This window comes from Corvus moneduloides, chromosome 27, assembly GCF_009650955.1.
Source record: "Corvus moneduloides isolate bCorMon1 chromosome 27, bCorMon1.pri, whole genome shotgun sequence".
Taxonomy (NCBI): domain Eukaryota; kingdom Metazoa; phylum Chordata; class Aves; order Passeriformes; family Corvidae; genus Corvus; species Corvus moneduloides.
Window position 1 is genome coordinate 1092977 of NC_045502.1, and position 4588 is coordinate 1097564.

General features: G+C 53.4%; 1 protein-coding gene across 4 annotated transcripts in view; it reads right to left on the minus strand.

Annotated features, from left to right (window-relative positions):
- Window positions 1-2119, minus strand: part of SLC4A5 (solute carrier family 4 member 5) — a 31641-nt gene extending 29522 nt beyond the window's left edge. For 2 of the 4 annotated variants that reach the window (XM_032092158.1, XM_032092159.1), the window contains exon 1: window positions 1646-2118. The gene's annotated coding sequence lies outside the window, so the exon portion shown is untranslated. Of the gene's footprint in view, window positions 1-1645 lie in introns of all 4 variants that reach the window. The other 2 variants (XM_032092161.1, XM_032092162.1) reach the window with 1 other exon arrangement.
- Between the last annotated feature and the right edge of the window lie 2469 nt (window positions 2120-4588).

Below are 4588 nucleotides of genomic sequence, written 5' to 3' on the forward strand. Positions count from 1 at the left end.
CTGCACACCTGAGTGGGGCTATGGGAATCCTTCACCCGATGAAATCCCAGCGGGATTCCCAGTGGGAGAGCCGGGAGCTTCCCTGGGGATCAGCGGGACCCTCTGGCACCGGCGGGTTCAGCCCTGCCTTGTCCTGTGCCATCCCTGCTCTCCTCTCCCCATATTCCCGAAATCCCAGCTGGATTTCCCCCACATCCCATCCCCGGCCTCCAATTCCAGCTGCTCAGAGGACGAGCAAGGCTGGGAGAACATTCCAGAGATTTTCCTTCACAAATCCCGACAAAACCTCAATTCCCAGGAATTCCAGAGCCCCCCGTTACTCCGGGGTGACCCCGCACCGCTCCAAGGGGATTTTCCCAGCACACATTTCCCTTTCCCCAGCTCCGATCCCGCATTTCCAGCTCTTGCCCTGCTTGATCCCAGTGGGATTTCTCTGGCGCTCGGCCAGGGCCGTCAATGAATTAATTCATTAATGAGCCCTAACGAGCTGCCCCCGCTGATTGCCTTTCACACTCGGCTGGGGGGCAGAGCCGTGGCTATTCCTGGCCGCCCGCTCGATGCTCCCAAGGGCACTCGGAGGGCGAGCGGGAGCAGCCGCTCCGCGTTCCCGCGCCATTCCCGCCTATTCCGGGAGAGAAATCCCAGCTCCAGCCGAAGAGCTCGGAAAAATGGGAACACCCGGAGCTGCTGGGCCTGGCCTGGCTGGGTGGGCTCTGCTGGGTCTGAATTCCCGACACTTTTTCCCTCAGGAAAATCCGTTTATCCCAGTCCAGCCCAAGTCCAGTTTATCCCAGTTCAGCCCAAATCCAGTTTATCCCAGTCCAACTCAAGTCCAGTTTATCCCAGTCCAACTCAAGTCCAGTTTATCCCATTCCAACTCAAATCCAGTTTATCCCAGTTCAGCCCAAATCCAGTTTATCCCAGTCCAACTCAAGTCCAGTTTATCCCATTCCAGCTCAAATCCAGTTTATCCCAGTCCAGCTCCAGCCTGATCCCAGTTGAGATTTAAAGTCGATTTCTGGGATTTGGGATTTTTCCCATCAATCCCACACTTTGGCAGGGATTGATGTCATTTAGGGGCCAACGGCTCCGGAGGGAAAACCCAAACTGGGGAGTTTTATGGGATAACATCATCCGTGAGCCTCAGCTTCCCAAAAACAACATTCCCGGGTGAATTCCAAGGATTTTAGCAAGCAGGAAAAGCAGGAAAATATCCCCCAGCCTCAGGCAGGAATATTTTTGCTCCTTCTAAAAGCTGAAGGACCAAAACTCCCAGGAAATTCCTGCAGCTTGGGATTCCCGGGTGACGGATTGGGATACACAACCCTCCAGCCGGGATAATATTGGGAAGAAACAGGATTTTTTGGGAAATCCGGTTGAGCTGGGCAGCACAAAGAACTCCCGGGGTAAAGCCAGGCTTTGTTAGACCCGGATAAATGAAAGCTCTCGATCAATTCCGGGGTCGGAGAATCTGGAATTTCTCCCTCTATTTCCCACACGAAGTTTTTACCCCCCTAAATCCCTGAAGCGCTGGAAAACCCGGCTCTAATTCCATGGAAATCAGGGGAGGGAAGCCAAGCGCTGCCACTTTTCCCAATTAAACCCCAAACGCCCCCCAAAAATGAATTTTCCCCTAAAAACTCACCTTGAGCTCCCCAAAAATTATTCGGGAATGGGCTGGGGCTGCGGAGCGGGTTCAGGGAAAGCCGGGATCGCCTGGAGTCAGAGCTGCTCTTCCCAACATCCCATCGACCCCAGTGCCTGGCAGCTCCCGCATCCCGATGGATTTGGGGCAGCGCCGATTGATTTTGGGAGCGCGGAGGATCACGGGGAGCTCTGGGGAGGGAGGGCCGGCAGGGCCGGCGGAATCCGGCCCTGGGAAAGGCTCCATTTTCCACCAGGATGTGGAAAATTCCTGTTGTTCCTCCCCGGCCTGCGGGATTCGGGTTTTCTGGGATTGTGGGGCTTTTTTTCCATGAATTTTGTCTCTTTTTGAGGGATTCTGATGCCCATGCTCGGTGTCCTGATTTTAGGGAATGGGAGGAATTTCCTCAGGGAAGTGAGGGGTGTCAGCAGGAGTGTGATGATCCCAAATCCCCCTCAGTGGGATGATCCCAAATCCCTCTCAGTGGGATGATCCCAAATCCCTCTCAGTCCGATGATCCCAAATCCCTCTCAGTCCAATGATCCCGAGTCCCTCTCAGTGCGATGATCCTGAATCTCCCTCAGTGGGATGATCCCAAATCCCCCTCAGTTGGCTGATCCCAAATCGCCCTCAGTGGGATGATCCCAAATCCCCCTCAGTTGGCTGATCCCAAATCGCCCTCAGTGGGATGATCCCAAATCCCCCTCAGTTGGCTGATCCCAAATCGCCCTCAGTGGGATGATCCCAAATCTCCCTCAGTTGGCTGATCCCAAATTGCCCTCAGTGGGATGATCCCAAATCTCCCTCAGTTGGCTGATCCCAAATCCCTCTCAGTGGGATGATCCCAAATCTCCCTCAGTTGGATGATCCCAAATCGCCCTCAGTGGGATGATCCCGAATCCCCCTCAGTGGGATGATCCCGAATCCCCCTCAGTGGGATGATCCCAAATCCCCCTCAGTGGGATGATCCCAAATCCCCCTCAGTCCAATGATCCCAAATCTCCCTCAGTGGGATGATCCCAAATCCCTCTCAGTGGGATGATCCCGAGTCCCTCTCAGTGCCATGATCCTGAATCTCCCTCAGTGGGATGATCCCAAATCCCCCTCAGTTGGCTGATCCCAAATTGCCCTCAGTGCGATGATCCCAAATTGCCCTCAGTGCGATGATCCCAAATCCCTCTCAGTGGGATGATCCCAAATCCCCCTCAGTTGGCTGATCCCAAATTGCCCTCAGTGCGATGATCCCAAATTGCCCTCAGTGCGATGATCCCAAATCCCTCTCAGTGGGATGATCCCAAACCCCTCTCAGTGGGATGATCCCAAACCCCTCTCAGTGGGATGATCCCAAATCTCCCTCAGTCCGATGATCCCAAATCTCCCTCAGTCCGATGATCCCAAATCTCCCTCAGTGGGATGATCCCAAATCTCCCTCAGTGGGATGATCCCAAATCCCCCTCAGTGGGATGATCCCAAATCTCCCTCAGTGGGATGATCCCAAATCCCCCTCAGTGGGATGATCCCGAGTCCCTCTCAGTGGGATGATCCCAAATCCCCATCCATGGGATGCTCCTACACCCCCTGGAGAGCAGGATCAGCCCCTGGGCAATCCCACCCAGCCTGGGGAGGGGTTGGGGTCAGGGTTGCCCACGGAATTATTCCCAGTTCCTCGTTTCACTTCCCACATCCATGAATTCGGGTTCGGGAATCTCGGCCGCGACTCCGCTCCCGTTTCACGCCCGGATTCCTCCTCTCCCTCCAGCTTTTTATCGGGAATATCAATAAATCCCCATCGAACAGCGCCCGGCCCTTCATCCCAGCAAAAAAACGGGACTGGGAGATGGGATTTGGAGCTTTGAACCCACCCCACATCGGGGCTTTTCCGGGAGATGCTCCCATGGCACAACCCGGCTGGAATCTGATGCTTTATCCCCGCTCCTGTTTTCCTCCCAGCTCCCGTTGGATGGGATTTTCCCTTCCCTCTGGAGAAGGCTCCACTTAGGGGCAATTTGGGAATGTCTGTGGCATTCCTGTTGATGTCGGTGTTTTGGGAAAAGCTTTTGGGATTCCGTGCTCCTGCTTCAATCCACTTTTCCCATTTTCCAGGCGTTTCATTCTCCGCGGGAATCGCTGGGCTGGGTGTCCAAGCTGAAGGAAAATCCTTTTTTCCCATTAACCCCGGGATGAATCCTGGGATGAGAACCCGCTCCCATCCCAGCCAGGACATTGGAATCCAGGTTTTGTCCTGGGAATCAAGAGAAAAAGAATGGGATTTCGCTTTTTCCTTCCGAATCCATGGAGATTTAAATTCCCCGGAGAGAGGGGGAAGAAGGAAGCAAAGCCAAACCCCTGGAGCCCACAAGGAAATTATTCCCTAAACATCCAAATTCATCCCAATTCCCGAGGCTGCTCCCTGGTTTTACCTTTTCCACCTCCAAAAACTTCCCAGATTTTGGCCAAAATGCTCTCAAATATTCCAAAGGCGCCACAATGGGAAAACTCCACTTCCAATGGGAAAAACCGGATCCAGAGGGGTTTTCCAGGCCTGGGCCAGGAATTGGTTCTGGTTTGGCTGAAGGGAAAGCTGGGAATGGTCGGGAGAGGGAGACAGAGCCCGGGAATCGCATCTGGAGCTTCGGCATCCCCGGGATCCAGGCCGAGCTCCCGCTTCCCAAATATCCCAATTCCTGAGAAGTGCCAGGAGTAAACCGGGATTTCCTTCGCTCCTGGGAAAAACAGACTCTTGTTCCTTTTCCTTTCCCCCTTTTCTTTCCCTTTTTCCCCTTTTCCCTTTTCCTTTCAATTTTTCCTTTCACTTTTTCCATTTGATTTCATTTTTTCCTTTTCCTTTCATTTTTTCCTTTTCCTTTCACTTTCCCCCCCTTTTCCTTTCACTTCTTTCCTCATTCCTTTCAGTTTTCCCTTTTCCTTTCATTTTTTTTGCCC